Raw genomic sequence first — 21,017 nt, 5'->3', positions numbered from 1 at the left:
TTTGGTTAAATTTATTCCTAGGTATATTATTTTTGGTGCAATTATAAATGGAATTGCTTCCTTAATTTCTTTCTTTTGCTTCATTATTAGTATATAACAATGCAATAGATTTCTGTACATTGATTTTTGTATCCCATGATCTTAATGAATTCATTTATCAGTTCTGGTAGGTAGTTTTTTGGTGGACTCTTCTGAGTTTTCTATATGTAATGTCCTGTCATCTGCATATAGTGAAAATTTTACTTCTTCCTTACCAATTTGGATGCCTTTTACTCCTTTCTCTTGTCTGATGGCTGTGGCTAGGCCTTCCAGTACTATGTTGAATAGAAGCAGTGACAGTGGACATCCCTGTCTTGTTCCTGACCTTAGAAGAAATGTTCTATTTTTTTTTTTTTTACCATTGAGTATGGTGTTAGCTGTGGGTTTTTCAAATGATATGGCCTTTATTATGTTGGGTTGGGTTTTTTTTAATCATGAATGGATGTCGTACTTTGTCAAATGGTTTTTCTGTATCTATTGAAATGATCATATGGTTTTTATTCTTTCCCTTATTGATGTATCACACTTATAGATTGACTTGCAAACATTGAACCATCCTTGTATCCCAGGGAAAAATCCCACTCGACTTCGGTAAATTATTATTTTTTTAATATATTGCTGGATTCAGTTTGCTAATATTTTGAGAATTTTTACATCTGTGTTTATCAGAGATCTTGGCCTCTAGTTCTCCTCCTCTGTGGTGTCTTTTTCTGGTTTTGGTATCAGGATAATGCTGGCTTCATAGAATGAGTTAAATTCTCCTCTTCTTCTTTTTTTTTTTTTTTTTTTTTTTGAATAGTTTGAGAATAGATGTTAATTTTTCTTTAAATGTTTGGTAGAATTCACCTGTGAAGATGTCCGGCCTTGGACTTTTGTTTATTGGGATTTTTATGATTATTGATTCAATTTCTTGCTGGTAATCTGTTCAAATTTTCTGTTTCTTACTAATTCTGTTTTGGGAGGTTATAGGTTTCTAGGAATTTATTTCTCCTAGGTTGTCTAATTTGTTGACATATAATTTTCCATAATCTCATATTCCTTTATATCTCTGTGGTGTCAGTTATTTTTTTCTCCTTTCATTTGAGTCCTCTTCTGTTGTCATTATTGTTTTGCAGGGGGTGTTTGTGGGGTTTTTTTTTGTTTTTTGATGAGTCTAGCTAAAAGTTTATCAATTTTGATCTTTCCAGAGAACCAGCTCCTGGTTTCATTGATGTATGGTCTTTTAAATTTCTATTTTGTTTATTTCTGCTCTAATCTTCATTATTTCCTTCATTTAATTTGTTTTGGGTTCTCTTTGTGTTAATGTTATGACACTTGATGGTGTTGCTGAGTTCTCTCAGTCTATTCTAATTATGTAGTATGTTTGTCAATCACCTGTTCAGCTTGATTTAGTCTGTTACTCTATCCTCCAGGTCACTGATACATTCCTCTGCTTCCTGTAGCATACTATTTATTCCCTCTATTGTATTTTTAATTTTATTGAGTTCATCTTCAGCATGTCATTTTTTTACTTCTTAAGGGTCTCGCTGATGTCCTCCACTTCTTTTCTCAAGTTCAGTGAGTATCTTTAATACCATTACTTTTATTCTTTAAATTCTTTATCAGACATATTACTGATGTCTGTTTTATTTAGCTGTTTTGCTGTGATTTAGCTCTCTTTGCTGTGTCCTATTCTGTTTGGTATATATTCCTCTGTCTCCTTGTTTTATCTAACTCTCTGTGTCTGTTTCTATGTAGTGGAGAAGTTAGTTACATCTCTTGCTCTTACAAGTAGTAGCCTTGTGAAGAAGAGGTCCTGTGTCCTGCAATGCAATGTCTCCTGGTCACCAGAATCTGGCACTTCAGGGGTGTCTCTTATGTGTGTTGCATGTGCCTTACTATTGTGACTGAGCCACTTTGTCCTTCAGTCATCTACCATGGCTCTTTGCCTGCTATAGGCAGTGTTTGGCCCTATGGTGTTAGCAGGTCTATCTTGGGCCACCTTGGCTTGAATGATTCGGACAAGGCATTTGCCAGAGCTATGGTAGCACCAAACTGCAGGGTATGCTCCTGTATTGTCCCCTGAGAGGCTTTCACTGGTAGACAAAATGTCTTCCCCCAGTCCACTGATGGGGCTGCAGTTAGACTTAGGGTGTGTGGTTATTATCCCCGCTCCCTAGGAGAGGAGTCCCTTTGTAGTGGCCCTGGCCCCATTTGGGACTGCTTGCACAATGCCAGGAATGTGATGCCACTTTGAATGGACTCCTGCCAAAGTTATGTTGGATGAGGCAGGTTCACAGGAGAATAGAGGAATGAGACACACATCCATCAAGGTCCATCTGGGGGTCTGTTGTGGAGGGGAACTGCAGCAGCTTAAGAAAACGGCCAAGGCTAGATGGAGGGGGTGTGCTGTTAATAAACTAGGTAGAGAGTATTGCACTGCACTGGTTTCCCCAGTGTCCTTGTATGTAGCCTGGGGGTAGGGGAGGGAAATATTGCCTGTTGATTCTTTCGTTACAGAAGTCTCCCAAAGATCTCTGCTCCTCCAGCACATGCTCTGAGATTAGGAAAGAAATCTTGTGTACCCCCAGCATTTTTCAAATGATTGCTTCTGTATTGTATCTCAGTGGAGCTTCTTGTTGGGTGGTGTCTTTAAGGGTGGGACTCAGTTTTCTACGTCCTTTGGCTCTTTGAGAGCCATGGCTGCTTATTTTTAAAGTTCCAAGTGCTAAGCCCCATTGATGGTAAGAACTCATGAGTTAGGCCCCTCTAACTTTTGGTTTTTCAAAGCCAAATTTTATGGGGATTCATATTCCCAGCGTGGATCCCTCATGCCTACTGTGGGGTCTCCTCCTCTTCCCTCTCCATGCCTGAGGCATCCCTCCCTCCCATGGGCAGTCCCACAAGTCAGTTTGGCTCCCAACCATGTCCCTACCCTTCCTACAGTCTTTGATGTGGTCTCTACTTTACATCTAGTTGTAGGAAGTGTGTTCTGACAGTGTTTGGGTCATTTTCTTGGTTATTTACACTGATCTAGGTGTACCCATGCGACCAGGTGAGCTTAGGATCCTCCTACTCTGCTGTCTTTCCTAGAAGTCTTTCCCATGAGGTAGTTTGTTTAAAATCCCTTGATCCAACAAAACAAAACGTTAAGGAAGAAAAAAAAAAGGCTTGATCAAGGAGATATTATTGATGATATGTGATTAAAATAGATGAAATAGATCTTTACAGAAAGAATGATGTATATTTTATATTTTGGTATATTTCACATACTATGTTTCATAGATGTATCCTAGAGCTAACTAATTTTGGTAGAAACTAAAAATTTAACTTGAATCAAAAGAACCAATAGACTCTAGTTAAACTACAAGAAGTATCTGTATCCTATAATAACCCTCTTCCAAAGATTCCCATAGACATTGCTGGCAAAGTGTTGATAGTTGTCGAGTCATGGGTATATAGTGGATTCATTATACTATTCTCTCTACTTTTTGTGTCTGTTTGAGATTTTCCATAACTAAACATTTTTTGTAAACATTAAAAAAATTTACATGACCTTGGGAAACATACTACCAATACCACCTTGGGTGGAAAATAAAGGAGCGTGTTGATTTGTTGGAAAACCAGTGTGCTGCAGCCGTCTTGCTATGACTGAGAACTTTGTTGTGATTCTGGTTTGGTATCCAAGTCTTTTCCTTTTCTGTGTCAGAGATTGTAACAAAAAATAGCTACCCCCCAAAGCCTTGACAAGTGTGCTCAGAGGTGGCATGCTTTATTGAACTGAGAGCTAAAACCTAACTTATTTCCAAAGCACTACTGACAGCAGAGTTCCAAACAAACTATCTTGGTTAGTTTGTGAGCCTACAAAGGTTTTGCAAATGTGTACATGAACCATATAAACACTACTCGATTGTTTAAAAATAGAATTCTGGGACATCCATTATATATCATTTAAAAATATACTTAGCTTCTAAATGCTTAACAGCTTGAAAGGTTAGCAGGTTTGAAAACTGATGTTCTTCATCCCAGGGCAGGCAACGCAAAATGTGTTTTAGTAACTTTTTTTTTTCTGTCAAATCCTCACCTAGTCATATACCTTAAATTATATTCTATTACCTGGGAGATGGAAGTGTTAATTTCAAGGACATAACTAAAATGCTGTTAAAATTGTAAATGATGCCAGCTTCTGCTAATATTTAGAACTCTTGAAAGGATGTGATCCAATAGATGGAAGTGATGGGTGAAGAAAATGTCAGCCTTTCGTTCAGTAAGTTAGTGGCCTTGTAATAGATTGAATTAATAATAGCCAAGAGTAGCTAACAGACCAAAGGTGTACCCTGGCACATTTGGAGCTAACAACTCATACTAGTATTTTAAGTGGGAGACTGTACAAAAACCAAGGCAGATGTTGAGAAATCACCAAAAAAAAAATTATATACTCCTATCTGTGTATTCATGTATTGAGTATGTGAAGTTAGGGAACTTGTAACTAACTAACTAGTCCTTTGTGTTGCATGGAGAACTTGTTTTATGTGGAGCATTGGAGCATTGTCCTATGTCAAAGAAAGGGGAATAGTCTCTGCCTTCAAATTCATCTGCAACTAGAGAAATAAGTTCTGGATTGAAGAAAAACCTCCATTTGAGATACACACAGAGTTGTCTTTGGATTTGAGTCCATATAAATTATGGGAAGATTTTCTTTAGGGTTGTGTTAGAACTTTAGATTTCAAGGTACCCAGCCTGTACTTGCCTAGGTAGAAAACATTTGGCAACTTCTAAAACTGAAAAAGCAGGGGTGGAACTGACTTTGATTTATAATCTCTCTCTCTCTCTCTCTCTCATCTTTTTTTTTTTTTTTTTTTTGGTGTGGTAAAATATACATAACATAAATTTTATCATTTTAAGCCTTCAATTCAGTGGCATTAAATTTGTAAACATTGTTCAACCATTACAACTAACCACTTCCAGCTCTTTTTCCTCACCTTAAACAGAAAACCTGTACCTATTAACAAGTGCCCATTCCTCCTTCTCCCATCCATGGTAATCACTATTCAACTTCCTATCTCTATAAACTTACCTATTCCAGGTACGTCATACAGGCAGAACCATAAACTATTTATTCTTTTGGGTCTGGCTTAAAAACCATAAGGTTTTTGAGCTTCATCCATGTTGCAGCATGTATCAGAGCTTCATTCCTTTTAAGGCTGAATAATAATCCATTATAGGTATACACAACACTTTGTCTATCCATTCATCTCTTGGTGGACATTGGGTGTTTCCATCTTTTGGCTGACATGACTAATGATACTATGAACACTGGTGTACTGTGCGCATTGGTGTACATGTATCTGAGTCCCTATTTTGACCTCTTTTGAGTATATACAGAGGAGTAGAATTGCTAGATCATATGGTAATTCTGTTTAACTTCTTGAGGAATTCCTTTTCTTTCATGTTTGCTTCATGCCTCAGAATAACATCTCTACAGGGACCAGCAAGTCATGACTTCCAGCAGTTCTAGGATTACACACTCACAGTGTTGGGACCAGAGAAAAGAGAGCTACCTCCCCCTAACTCAAGGTCCAAAAACCTAGGAAGGAAACCTACTCAGTTAACTTGGCTTTTACGTCCTTTCTGAAACACTCACTACTGAAGGACAGAGGCGGAGTGTATAGGTAGATTATTGGACACTGCAATGAGTAGACTAAGTCGAGTCTAGTTCCCACCACTTCACTGGGGAAGTGGAATCATGAAAGAAAATGACAGTTTGCCTCTGGGGCATGTGTCTAAATCTGTGAGGAGGGAAGTACAGTACCTAAAAAGAACAGAAAGAGGGGCTGTCCTGACATGGAAACTGGAGAAGACTTTGTGAGCTAAGGGGTCCCAAAACTGCAAATGTCAAAATAGTTGTATTTTGTTACTATGCTTTGTGATTAACATAGTCAAGATAGGTACATACACACACACACACACGCATGCACGCACGCACGCACGAAACTGTAGGAGACAATTTGGAGTATTTCATATAACAATACATAGGAAATATCTCTGAACACCTGTTTAACATGTGTAACAGCATTTGTTCAGGGGAAAATCCTGTGAATATCACTTCATATAGATAAATAGCTGAGGGTTGAATTTTTAAAAATTTATGCTTCCAGTATGCACTTACTTTTCATCTTTAGTGCCATCAATGACACATTTCTAAACTACATTAGAGCAGCAGAGAATAAAACCTGCTTACCTTTAATCTACTCGTTTGATTTCTACTCTTAGTTGTGCCTTGGATTCAAATTATATCAAATGGATGGAAAATGCCTGCAAATACCCATTGAGAATTTCATTACTAGCAATTTCTTAACTGCTACTGGGTTTGGAACACAAAGGTAAGAGTTGCTGTATGACTTATTCAGTTCCATTAAATCAAATTAGTAAACTATTGATCAAGATTCATGATGTTTCTTATGCTTTTAAAACTTGTGTTTTTTATATTTATACATCCAGCAACAGAGCTGTTTTTTATATTTATACATCCAGCAACAGAGCTATCTTTAAGTATATAGTATAAGTCCAAGGATATACCTTTTCTTATTCTCCAGTGTTTCATCCTAAATAATCACTATTTCTTCTCATAATTATACTATTGTATTATTTCCTGTTCATTTTTTTTTATTCATTCTGCATCCTGCATTTGCCATTTTAAGCATTACTTAGTTTTATGCTATCATTCCGTCACCATCCATTTCCTATCTTTTATTCCTCTCAGAGGTCATTCCCTCTGTATATTTTCCCCACATAATTAAGAAGCCTAATATTCAAAAGAATGTCTTGATCATACACATTTCTTGTTATCCTTGATTACTACTTTTTCATAAAGGAAAGGGTAAGTTAATGTGGTTGAGAGAAGGAAAGTAAAGAGACCCAAACTGAGCATGACCATTCATTTCCTCATGAAAACAATAGTTAATATAGCTATAAATTGGCTTATGGAATTAAGTTAATATTTTATACATTATGGTGTCTCTCTTTCTTCCTCCAGCTCTAATTCTCTCTCTCCCTCCCCACTATCTTCCTTCCAGCCTCTCATACTAAATCTGCTGGAAAAGAGAATCTATCTTTGTAAGATGATTATCTAAATCTCTTTAATTTAAACAAAGCAGATACCTAAGGGAGGATTGATTGAGTCTGTCTTTTCTCCTTGGAGTTTTTTCTGAAAAGGGGATGTGTTTTTGTTGCCCAGGATTTGGCTAGCAAACCACATACTGCTACCACTAGACTAACCCATCAATTTTCTGGTAGAATAGGGAAAGCAGTTTTTGGAGAAAGGTACATGGGGAAAATGAAGGATTGTAAAGCAAGGGGGCATCTAAAGGAAAGAGAAAGACTTTTAGAACTTTTGAGCACTTTCACTATCTGTCTCAGCATCAAGAAGATTCAGCCTACTTTTCAGTCATCAACTGAGTGTTAATAACTAATTCTTACTGCTTCTCTTTCCCTCTCTTGTTCTTATTAGTCACTTTTTTCCTCCTTTGGCAAACCTCGCTGAATCTATCGATTTTCTTCTCACCAACTAATTAAAACAATTTTAAAATGTTTGTTCCAAGTTGGCATCTGACCTCTATTTTTCAATCATGACATACTGATCATCACCCTTTTCCAGTCCAGAAGCTCCTATTAGGCTTTCTTTCTAAGGGCTTTGCCTCTCCTGACCTGAAGTCAGACTAGCTTCTTGTCATACAGTGCATTGAAAGTTCCCATCATCTAAGGCCCATCCTATCAGAGGAGATCTCTTTTGCAAAGCTGGGAAAATAATTGTCGAAATGCCAGTTCTTCACGCACTCAATGGAAGCTCTGGACTTCAGACTTCTCTTGAAAATTTAATACAAGGCCTTTAACATTTTTAATGGATTCCATTTCCTACTCTTTTCATTAGTTCTGTCTCTTTCCTTTAAAGCTTCTCATTTTTCAAGATAAAGATCTAAAGCCAGACACATCACGCTAATAAGATTCTGGCCAGTGTAGAAATAACGAGAAGGTTTCCACAACACTTAAGTGCTTATCTTTTACTGTATTTGGTCATGAATGCTTTCTAAAACATTACAGGAAACCCAGATTTGTGAATTCCAGTACTCCCGGTTATAGGATTCCTTCTGGACTCCCCAGACATCCATGTCCAGGGAGGCTGTTGGCCTTTGATAGTTCTGTGGTCTTTTTTTCCTCTATAGAAGAGGGTTTCTTGAAGCTGAGCATAGAGAACGAAGAAGGTAAATTTTCCCCACCACCCCTCTTTGGCCAGTTTGACAGTGAACTTAAATTGTAAGGCATCCACGGCTTGGAAGGGTAATGAACAGGACTGGCCTCATTTCAAAACCTGGTGCAAAATGGAAATGCAGGGTCCCTTGTTCAAAAATTGAGAAATTCAAGATGGTGACAGCAGAGTATTGAGCCAAGCAGGGGGTCCTTCTAAACACAGGTGACTGAATAGGTTATGTGCTTATGAAATCAGTCCTGGTGGTGAGGAACCCTTGGTAGAAGATAAGGGGTATCACACTTTGTCTTTTCCTGGTCCTCTAGACAAAACTCATTTGTGAAGGATGTATGAATGAACAAAATTTCCCGATACTAGCATATTAAAATGTATCCTCCCAATATGTGAGATAGGTGTAGGATTTCTTTACTAATTCATTTCAGTGTGTGGTTCCCTTTCTTTTTATCATAGCCAATAAGGATATTTTCCTTCTGTCCTAGCATACTGACATGAGTTTACTTTCATTGAATTTTTATCCTATAAAATATTGTTTTTCCTAGAAACACATCATTGCACGAAGGCAAGGCATAGAATATGTGTGGATTATCTATTATAAGCCTTTTGGATGTGCATGTGTATAAAATACAGGCCTTGCCCTCAAGAGCTTTCTCCTTGAGGAGACAAGGCAAAAATAAATAAAGACCTAAATAAACATTACTTTAAAATCTCTATAGAAGATAATTCTGTGGCACATAGAAGCAGCAATGTTGCACTGACTTTGTCCAATTCCCTTTGAATTCTGTTGTGATTTGCTGGGATAAGGTAAGGCCAGCTCCTTCCTAAGCACTATTTTGTGCTTAGTCCTTTGTTCTTGGGTAATCAATAAGTAACTTAGGGATCAGTGCTTATACTCATTCAGTACCTCTACCTGTCTTATCACAGTATAGAGCTAAAATACCAACTAATGTCATAAAATAACCACTACATTAGGAACCTAAAGATTGTGGATAGTCTACTTTACCAGCTAATGGAGCTTAGGGCACATCTCCTTTTACACTTTTAAGCCTTAGTTTTCTCATCTGTTAAAATGAGGTTTGTAATGCCCTCCTGGCTGAGTTAGCAAACTTACTAAGAGTATCAAGTAGAATCAATTCAGTATGCATGTTTAGGGCTTTTCCTTTGATAAGTGATACAATCTGAGAGATGCAGACATTACTGGACAGGGTCTCTGCCCCAGGTACCTTATTTGTAATCTATAAGAGAAATAAATGCAGAAAACAAAAACTATAAAAGAAGTGGAAAATAATAAATTCCATAAGAATTCAGACCTAGAGGGTGCTGGGGTGGCTCAGTCAGTTAAGTGACTGCTTTCAGCTCAGGTGAGAGCCCTGCACTGGTCTCCCTGCCCAGCAGGGAGTCTGCTTCTCCCTCTCCCTCTGTCCCTGCTCCTGTTCTCTCTCTCTCTCTCTCTCTCTCTCTCTCTCGTGCACGTACTCTCTCAAATAAAATAAGGAAAAAAAAAATAGAGTTCAGACTGGTTAACAAATGCAGAGTAGGGAAGTGTAAGAGAGGATTATTGGAGTTGGAGCCTTGGCTAGGTTGAGGGCCAAGAAAACATATTCCAAGAAATGGGAAGAATATTAGTAGGGATATGAGAGAGTCTGTAGCCTTTGAAGAACCCAGAAATTGATAATTTTGACTAAAACCTAAGGACTGTAAAAGGAAGGAAATGTTAGTTAGGGCCTTGACCATCTGACCTCAAAATCAGAAGTTTTTTCAGCATACAGTGTAGAGCCTTTGGAAGAGTTTGGAAAAAGAGAAGTATTATCAGATTAATTGAGATTTTGTATGTGAACACAATTTTAAAACAAGTGAGGCTATGGTGTGGTAGGCATTCAATAAATTCTCCTATCCTGCTTGATGAATTGTGTTTACTCATTATATCAATGTACCAGTTGGCAGTACCAGCCTAATGTTCCCTGAGATATAGTACTTACTCCTGCCAAATAGTATAGCATTTATTTCTGCCTTTCAAAGGATAGGGGAAAAAAATCAACCTCACTTGCTATTCCAATGGCAAGAATAACAGAAAATAACCTATGTGTACAGAAGTCTTATAAATGCCAGAACCTTGGGAACTTGGAAATAATTTGTTGATGACATTAGCAAAGGTGGCTGAGCCAAAGTTATCACTGAGGATAATGATGAATAATAATACAATAATAAGAAAAACAGTTCCCTTCTATGGGTTATTTGCTGTTTGCCAGGAACTCTATAATTGCCTTAATTACATTATTAAATTTAGTCCTCACAACATTTCTCTAATACAGATTTTATATTTTCTTTACAGGCAAGGGAACTGGTATTTAGGGAGAGTAGGTAACTTGACCAGGATCACACAGCTATAAGGCATTGGTGCTGATCTTCCAGATAGAAGTATTTTATAATCCAGAACCTGAACTCTTCGCCACATTGTTTTAATTTTTATTTTATTTCCTAACTTTTCTACAATGAACACATATTACTCATGTATTTAAATAATGAACTCCTCTCATTTTGTAAAAAAAAAATTTTTTTTTGGAGATTTTATTTATCCATTTATTTGAGAGAGACAGAAAGCAGGAGAGAGAGAGAATCTCAAGTGAACTCTACTGAGTGTGGATCCTGATGTGGGGAGTCAATCTCATGACCCTGAGATCAAGTCCTGAGCTAAAATCAAGAGTTGGAAGCTTAACTGACTGAGCCACCCAGCCATCCCTCATCTCCTTTAAAAAAATCCCTTTAAAGAACAAGATTTGCCACCAGTCTGATCCTGATTATGGCTTCTGTTTACACATTTTAGGGTTGAGTTTTGTCAAGATGGAAGAATCTTTTCATTTTCTCAGTTGTGTGTGCCAAGACATTTTGAATCTATCCTAATGAGACACTTCTAAGCTATTCTACTTCTTTCTGGCTTTGATTCCAAGTCTAAGGTGCAATAATAAAAAAATTTTCATCTTAGCTCTGGTAGAAATGTAAGATAAGCCTGATTCTAATGGGACATAGGTCTAATGTGATGGTGACAGGGACACCAACCTACGTCAGACCCCCTGCTATCCTTTATCCATATCCTTCTTTTCCTCTCAATGTTGTTCATATTCATCAGGTCTTCCTGTCTCTTCCATGGCCTTGAGGCCCCAGGAGGAATTGGGGGCACAGCTAACACACAAAAGCCTTCCCCACTGGGGAACACTGAATGACAGATACAGATGCTACTTCAGGGTTGGTCTCCTCTAATTATTGCCATTACAGAGAAAGAAGCAAAGTGAATTGATTGAGGTCTCCCAGTGAATTAATGAAAGTTTCAACAAATGTCCTTCTATACTACAAAACTAGTTAGGAATAAATAAAACAAACTTAGGTGCACATACATTGTAAGGAACAGAAACATGAAGGAGGCAAGAGTCATGAAAAGCATTTTAACATAAACTCAACATTTAACATGAACTTAGTTCATTTAAAATGAACTCATTGATGTTTCATTCAATTTGTGTGTATTTTATAGAATCGTATTTTGAAAAAATAAGGTTTCCATTTCTAGACATGCAAAGGCTAGTCCTGGTGTATTCAGCTAGGATGGAAGGTGTTTTTAACCCCCAAACTTTGAATTTAAAAACTTGCTTTAAATCACCTGAATGTGCTTGTTTTGCTTCTGCTCAGAGTCAACGTCTTTGTTCACCCGTCAGTCTCATTTGGTGGGCAAGCTGTCTTTGGAATCTTCCTCCTCACCAACTGTCTCATTGATTGTCATTTGAATCTGTTAGTCATACGTCCTTGGGTGAATAGTGGGTGGCAATTAGCAGCCTCTCTTCAAGGTACCGCCTGGTGCACGTGGCCTCCTTGTCACTTTGTTCGGAAAATGGCTAGATAACAATTGTCATCTCCCAGTGATCTGATCTGCCTTTCTGAAGATAGAATTGGCATCTCCTCTCTGATTATGCTCATTAAAAGTTGTGTTGTCAGCTTACCTGGGAAAAGTAGCACTCTCATTAGGCGTGTGATTTGTTCCTGTAACATTCATTAAAATCTAGTTTCAGTTGGAAGAAGTAGCAACTCTTTTAAAGGGCATACCAGAGAAACAGATGTGGAATCTGTAGGGAGCAGCTGTTGGAGAAAGAGAAAATAAAGCCTGCCAGCCTCTAACAAACAAATAATGCTTGAAATCTGAAAGTACTTTGGAGCTCACACTGGTTCCTAACTCACTGTTGGCATTCTTATCCTAGAGAATTATTGACTGTTAGACATCAGCAAATAATTTTCCATATGAAAAACATTTTCTGAAATTAAGGCTTTTAGGTATCTGTCTATGGCCCTTTGATTTTTTATAAGAATTAAAGTAAAATGGGTTATTTCCACTGTTGCTGGAACAACATAGAGTGTCTAGGACGATATTATCAGAGCCACTCACTACTTAGAATGGAATATCTTCTACCCCAACAATGAGTACTCAAGAATCACCGTGGTCCCCTAAATCCTGGCCCTAGAGAGGGGGAATTGATCTGCTCTTCTTCCTTCTTTTCAACTTGCTTTCTCTGCTAAGGATTTCAGGCAGAGTCTTAAAAGTCAGGAACTTCCCCACCAATCCCTAGTCAGCCCATACTCTATACTGGCATGGTTAGAATGAAAGGTTCCTTGGCAATTTTGGTGTTCAGAGAAATACCGATATCTAGCTGTTAAATAGAACTTGAGAAGTGATTAATGAGTAGCTGCATGGTTTTATGGCCTTGTGCAAAATTGACTAAATCCTTATAGCTTTCTCCTATTTCCAAAACTTTGTTCATTGTATTCTTCATTTTACTGGTCAGGGGTCGATGGTGATCCTGTGTTGGGTGTTAGATATCATCCTCAAAATTCTGTCTGTGGGGTAAGCCATGTTTCTAACTAAAAATATTAAAATTCTGAGCTCACTTCCCAAAGAGGAAAATGATAGCACGATTGACTTACAATCCCAAAGTTAAAGAAACATTCTGGTTTTATGTGAATTATGTGTATTTAACTCCAAAAAGTAATGAAATGACAGGTCAACCTTTATTATAATTGTATATTCATTTAAAACATCTGCAGACAGGGCGCCTGGGTGGCTCAGTGGGTTAAGCCACTGCCTTTGGCTCAGGTCATGATCTCAGGGTCCTGGGATCGAGTTCCGCATCGGGCTCTCTGCTCAGCTGGGAGCCTGCTTCCCTCTCTCTCTCTCTCTCTGCCTGCCTCTCTGTCTACTTGTGATCTCTCTCTGTCAAATAAATAAATAAAATCTTTAAAAAAAAAAAAAAAACATCTGCAGACACACCAAAACATGGATTATAGCATTTATATATGCTGCCTGTTTGGAGAGAGCATATATCCCTGAATTTATAATATATCATTTATAACATGTCTCTCTCCCTGGATAGGTTTCATTATGGGAGGGGCCAAGTCACAAACATTTTTGTATTTAGACTCTTGAAGAAATAGATATTTCCATGGTAGTAGGAAACAAGGATTTAAATTAGAGGATTATAAGAACTTGCAGTATTCGGACATGCTGGCTTCATTTCATCAGAATCTAGATTATCTCTCCACCCCCTTATTTCAGTTACATTACTATCTTAGTGCTGTGGTTACCACGTCTGGTTATTCTTTACAGAGGAGACTTTCACATCCAATCTTTAAGAGAATGGAAAATAACCGGTGAGAAAAATCTGCCTGTTCTGATGGTTACACTTCATATATTTTAAAAGCCTTATGGGACTCTTACAAAGCCCAGTGAGCTTGTCACTATGCTGTTGGCAAGCTTCCCAGTGGGAAGCATTTTTCTTCTAGCTGGTTCTGTAGATAGGGCTACTTGGAGTGGGGAGGCCAGCAGCTATCAGGCATGAGGAAGCAGACTCTATTCTGGGGTGAAATAACCTAAAATACACTATTATCCCAACTCTGGATTTGTGGGGCTGTGTTTTTGCAAGACTATGGTTGCCTCTGCTGTTTGTTCAGGATCCTTGCAAAGCTGAGAAGGCATATTTTTTAAACAAACACTTTCTATCCATGCTGAATCCTTGTGCATTTATAAAGAAATACAGTTGGGGCACCTGGGTGGCTCAGTCATTAAGCATCTGCCTTTGGCTCAGGTCATGATCCCAGGTCCTGGGATCCAGCCCCACATTGGGCTCCCTGCTCAGCGGGAAGCCTGCTTCTTCCTCTCCCACTCCCCTTGCTTGTGTTCCCTCTCTCACTGTGTCTCTCTCAAATAAATAAATAAAAAGAAATACAGTCATCTTAGGTAGGATTCAAGAATCATTGGATGGTTCACCAACGGAATTTAAAGAACCAACTTTTTTTTTTAACTCCACCAACTTTTTCTTATTTTCTCTGAAACTCAACATCTATTGGTATTCCTTACAGTGAGCATGCTTGACTCACAGCATGCGTGTGCTGAATAATACATGCGTCTGTGGCAAGATGAGTTAGAAGTATACTAAAAAAAAATCTCAATAGTCACAAAGAATTTTAAATCTTAAAGCACAGAAGAACTTTATATAAGGATTGGGTAAAACTTAAATTCTTTATTTGGTTTAGTAAACTATTTGCATTATATTTTCTTTTTATTCTTTGCCACAGTTCTGGATATAGTGCACTCATGGGATCTTCATGTACTTAGCTATACAGGTTGGGAATTAATGAAAAGATCTCTTCTACTCATATAAATCAATTATCTGGATTCTGACCATGTGTCTCTCATTATGACAGGTGAAATAAGTTTCAAACGCATTTGTCCAATTCTTTCATGGTGGCCCAAAGTATTCTTCAACTAACCTGCCCATACAGAGTTCTCATGTCATTGTCACCTCTTATAAATGGTTTATTTGAGCAGTCATAGAAGATTTTTCCAAATCTTTTCATTTTTTTCCTCTTTGCCATTCTTAAGTTTCACAGGAACTGCTTGGACAAAAAAGAATACCCATTTTTCTATCAGGAGGACTAAATCCTCAGATGGCTTTAGTTCTAGCAAAACTGTACCCAAAGGCAAATCTTTTTGGGATTCAGGTTATTAAAAAATTAGAAAACGAGAAATAATTTCCCTTCCTCCATTTTTAAGTATTTCCTTTTTGGGAATACAGGCTGTCTTATGAGGAGAGAGCAACGATCTTCTGAATACATTTCATCCTTGCAAAAACAATAAAATGATGTAAAAAGTCAGTAAATGTTACCTAGAACAGTGCCTCCCCTTCCAACTCTGCATCCCATTTTACCCCATTTCAGGATGTAGCAGACTTCCAGAAAGAAGAAAATATCAAATTTAGGACATCATTGTCATGGCAGATTAAGAAAGGATTTCTCTGAAGAAATAATTTACTCTCAAACCACAAGAGCCCTAAATTAAGTAGCTTTCAATGTGGGAGTCCTGGTTTGTTGTTGTTGTTGTTGTTTTGTTTTGTTTTGTTTTTACCAGAACTTGGAGGGGTCTTTGTCTACATTTAATGCCATTTCTTGAAGGATATCATTTCAGTTTGGGGAGAAAAGAAAAAGGTCAGTTACTTAGCAGGTGTTTACTATCAGAAATCCAAGGCTGCTCTAGGCCAGTAACTGACCAAATATTAGAAGTTCCAGTCATCTAAAATGTTCAATAGCAGAGGCAGATTGTGGAGTGCAGAAGAGCGAGGTGTGACAACTAGATGCAACTCCATTCACATCACAGTAGTGTGTGACCTTGCCAAGTTACTTAACTTTGGCAAGCTTCACTTTCTGTTTTCTTGAAATGAGGATAACATCAGCTTCATACGTAGGCTGAATGATTTGTATCTTTAGTGGCCAGTCCCCAGGAACCCTGACATTAAAAGAATTTACTGAGCATCCCATTTGTGTAAGAATACTTAAATTATCTGTCCCATCCATATTTTGAAGAATGTAGAATTAGGAATTCAGTTTTTAGAAACCACACACACACAAAAGCTCATCTGACTGATTTTTGTTGACACTACAAGAAGCTCTCAAATTTTTTTTTGCATCCATATCTGGAAAAATATGTATAAAAACCTCAAAGTAGACTCCCTGAGACTCTCCCCAAACCCCCTACAAAGAACACTGAGACCATCTAAAAGAAAACAAGATGGTACATAAATGCCAGGTGGAAAATATGAAGAAAACTAATCTCCAACCAGTCTCCCACTATGGTCAAGACTTTCTGAGGGATATTTACATCCCAGAGGGCACTCTGGAAAGATGTCCATAGTTTTACTACTAACGAGGAGTTTTGTCCCAAATATGAATGGGGTCAAAACATATCTTCTGAGCAATATCTGCTTTGAGGGAAAACCTGGAGAAACAGTGACTATTTGGCAGGTACCTAAAATCATTTGGGGGGAATAAGACATGACTAGAAGTAGGAAAAGGAGGGTGGGTGGAAAGAGCAAGAGAGAGAGAAAAACTGTTTGGCCTAAAAATTTTACTTGCCCTTACTCCTGTGAAGGAATATGGCAGGACTGACCATTGGTGGTTTCCCCATCTTCCAGTGATGGTAGGAGAAAATGAACCTGAACCACTTGCTAAATTTAGGTGTAACAGTGACCCTGCACAAACCATCTTGACCTCTCTAGATTTGTTTTCTTATCTGTACCAGACAAAGAATAGACTATGATTCCCAAGATCACTTCCAGTTCTAATTTGTAATTTGTTATCCTTAATAGCTAAGACTTGAGAATATGTTATATTAACTTAAGGAGGCCCTTTCCTGAAGAATATTAAGCAATAATGGTAATATTTTCTGAGATGCTTTGCATAGAGTGTTACCTGAAGTATGAGGATAGAGTCTATGCATTTACCTACTCTTCCTCCCAATGTGTATGGAATGCACAGGAATATGGTGAAAGCCTGAATGGTAATCTGGGAAACCTTCCAGGAGGTGGTGAGTGCTAAAAGAGTTTGAAGGCCCTGCTGAAAAGGACTAGAAAAGGGAGCATATTATTGAGGAAAAGCAGGATTCAGCCTCCCCAATATAGGACGTAGTAAGTAGAGAGCAGAAAAACTCTGATACCTTCTGAAACTTCCTCCATGTTAGGAAGGATTCTGTGTGTGTAATAATGTAATTGTGTCATGTCTTCAGAGTCACACAGGTTTGAGTTTGAGTCTCAAACTTCCTCCTTGAGGAAGTCCCCCAACAGAGTTAAAAGATTCCTCATCTGTAAAATATAGATAATAAAACCTACTTCTAATGGGTTATTGAAAAAGTAAACATAAATTGTATTAAATGTCTAGTATCATGCCTGTAATTTAGTAAGAGAACAGCAAATATTAGTCACTGCCCTTTGCATTCTGGGACAAACCAAACATCCTACTGGCAACTGCACACATGACTTCATGGGGAAAGAGCAAGGTCATCCAGGGGCAGGGGAACTGGGCTGGAAATTAGAGACCAGAGTCATGATTGCAGATGTGGGTTCTAACAAACATATGAATCAAGATTATTAGATTCAGTTTTCTAAAAGTTATCAGTTTATCATTGATCCCTAAGTTTTCCTATGGTTCCAACATCCTAGATTCTCTCTCTGCCCTTACGATGATACTAGCATCAACACTTGTAAAAGAATGTAGGGCCAATCCAGGCTGAGATAAAAAGAACATGAAGCAATGGCACACCATGGAGCTTTTCAACTCAGGAATGGTAGAAACCAGCTGTGAGGAAATAGAAATCCAAAAACTTGTACTGCATTGCTCTGAACATGTTGAGGGCATTAGTCTGGATGATTCATTCAGCAGACATTCACTGAGTGCCTACTATGTTCCAAGCCTGGTACCAGGCTTGTGGATATGAACAAATAGTAAAGTAATCCTCCCTTTCAAGGGAGCTCCTAGTCTACGGAGAGTCTGACCGTCATGGAGCAGTGTAGTAAGTGCAATAAGGTGTATGCAAGGCCTGCTGTGGGAGCCAGAGAGTGTAGACCCATCTCCGAAGACAGAGAAGGAAGCCTTCAAAGAATTACCAGTAAAGGCACAGGTCAACTGAGGTTTAAAGAATGATTAGGAATTAAACACCTTGTGTTTTACAGAGTAACAGAGCTTTACACCAGAAGGTCCTGCTGGGTAGATGGAATATCAAAAGCTGGGGCTCATGCCCATAAAGCCATCTCTGCCACTCTGATACCTTGAGCAGATTTTAATGCTAGAGATTCCCCTTCTTTTGGCACCAGCCTTCCCTTTCAACAAAATTGTTAGTCCAAAGATAATTTTAAACATTTTGTGACAGTGAAGGTTTTAGTTATCAAAAATAAAAAATGTCTCAAGCCAACTTAAAGGAAACATAGCATGCTTAAGAATATTGGGTAGCCCACAGAACTCCTGAAAATATGTGAGAAGTCCTTAACAACTATAGGAACCGAGGGAAGCAAGGTATGGCTAAGATCATCTCTGACTCTAGTAGCATCCCGACAGGACACGGGTGGTCATGCCCTAGACTCTGCTCCCCCCAGACACTTGTACTTACTGCTAGTCTCTCACTTCAGCCCCATCAGTGTGAAAAATCTCTGTCCTTAGACCTTTGTTTTATTCTTATTCCTGTGCAGTTTCTACACGGCTTGTGAGGAAACACCTGCCCTGAAAAGACTTGCCTTTCATCTGTTTATAGATATTGGACAACCAGAAATAGCACATGTGCTCACATGTGTGTGGGCATGTGTGCATAGACACATGTTGGAGTCTGTAAGCAGTACACCAGGATCATTATTCTTCCTGGGTATGTATATCTTCCATTCAAAATAGCTGACCTTTTTGCTGACTATGAGGCAGGAGACCCTGTTCTAAGAGCTCATACATACTAATTCACTGACTCCTTGCAGAAGCGGACTCCACTGGCACTGTTGTTGGTGGGCAGATTCTGGCAATCTGGCCAGAGCCCGTGTTCTGAACACTGCCCCTACCCTGCCTGCCTATCCTGTCTGATTCTTGAAACCAGCATGTCCACCTATCTCCTCAGGAACCACACAGAACTGTGTGGGCTGATCACACCCATTTTGTGGCCATGCCCTGAGCCCTTACTCTAGTCCCAGGTCCCTTAAAAGTGTCACTCTAAGCCTGTTACCTCCTTGTCTGATGTGGAAACTCAGATTATCCCAAAGCACCATTGATGACCATCAGAGGAGAACTTCTTCACCTTCAAATGGAAGTCTGTTTGACTCCTCGTGACAGGAATGTGGCATCAGAGGTCTTTCAAATCTGTGCTACTTTATATTGGTCTGAAACAGGGATTATTCCCAGATACCAGCTCCTTTGCATGAAAGCTTGACTATGAATAGTACTAATGTGTAAGAACACGCAAGAATCAAAGGATTGTCCTTGTTGATCCGTTCCTATCCTGAACTCCATGGAGGACTTTCCTGCTTCGCAATGATTTCTATCCAGATTCTGTAAAGGGGGTTAAATTTCTCCAAAGAATTTTGTAGTCCCCTAAACTGATACTTTGTTTGAACATTAGAAAGGTTTTTTTGTAGTTCTGGGGGGTGGTGGTGGGAGGAGTGAAGGATACAGTCCTAGCAGGAGAAAGGGCTCAGGGCAGTGCAGCAGATGGCTGCGTTGGTGTTGGCTCGGAAAGGCCTAGAGTCTCCATAAATGAAGGTGATCTCTAAGGTGGGAAGCAGCAGTATTCGTGGCAGAGGTGGGCTACGCACCTCCCATGGACAGGAATAGAACTGAATGCTCCCCGCTGAGTGAGCAGCTGTCAGGTGACACTGGGACAGCAAATCCTAAACTGAGGTGATAAAGTGCCTTGTAGTGCCTTGTAGTTTATGTTCATACAACCAGAGTCCAGAATTTCATAAAGGTTGATAAAATGTTTTAATTTTCCCCAAATCACATCTGTTTATTAATTCCTAAATGAAACTCAACTTCTGTGCTTTTTTTCTAAGCTGAGAATGTATGCTTCGAGACCAATTCAAAGTAAATTTTCGTACCACCGCCATTCCTAGAAAACTAGTAAAATCTCATCTGTTTTACCTCATTTGTTTTACCTCCATTCCATTTGGTCTTGGACCTGCTTGTTGGTGCTCCTATGTGACCAGCTCTTACTAGAGATTCCCAGTTACTCCATGGATGACTCTTAAGTGCTTTCTTTCCCTTTCTCCTGAAAAATCCATAATTTCTCAGGAAATTAAAAAAAAAAAAAATACAGCCAGTGTGTGAGGGGATTGAAGACTGCAAAAAGATGCACACTCAGAACAGGAAACAGCAACCGATCATTTTTCTGATGTAAAAATTTGTGAAGAATCTTCCTGAAATGGTTTAGATGAGTGGTCAGTAGAAGTCCACACTGTGGGAAATGTAACTATGTTTCCGATGCTATTAACAGTACTTCTCAAAAAACCTTTCCAGTTGGAAGACAAGAGTATCTTACAAATCCTACCTATACAAGCATATTTGGGGAAGAAGGGGGAGAAAGAGGAGAATGAACAAAGGAATAAATGAATGGATGAATAATATGGAAATTTTTTTTTTCTTAGCAGTTAGAATAGGACTTTCCTTTCTGGAAAAGGTCCATCCCTGTTGATTGTTTTTATAAACTGTTGGAGGCTGAGCCCTCAAGGGGGCCTGCAGGATGAGATGGTGCTCAGATTAAGAGCGTTAAGTGAACTGCATTGCAGAAAGGCAGTGAAGTGGTCTAGTCCATAAAGTGGGAATACGGTGAGCAATGAAGGCCCCAAGACTGTGCAGAGAGAGAGAATTGGACAATGAGAGGTGATCAAAGGGATTCTACAAT

Source organism: Enhydra lutris, unplaced genomic scaffold (genome assembly GCF_002288905.1).
Source record: "Enhydra lutris kenyoni isolate GAN:26980312 unplaced genomic scaffold, ASM228890v2 scaffoldscaffold16, whole genome shotgun sequence".
Taxonomy (NCBI): domain Eukaryota; kingdom Metazoa; phylum Chordata; class Mammalia; order Carnivora; family Mustelidae; genus Enhydra; species Enhydra lutris.
This window is presented reverse-complemented; position numbering follows the sequence as displayed.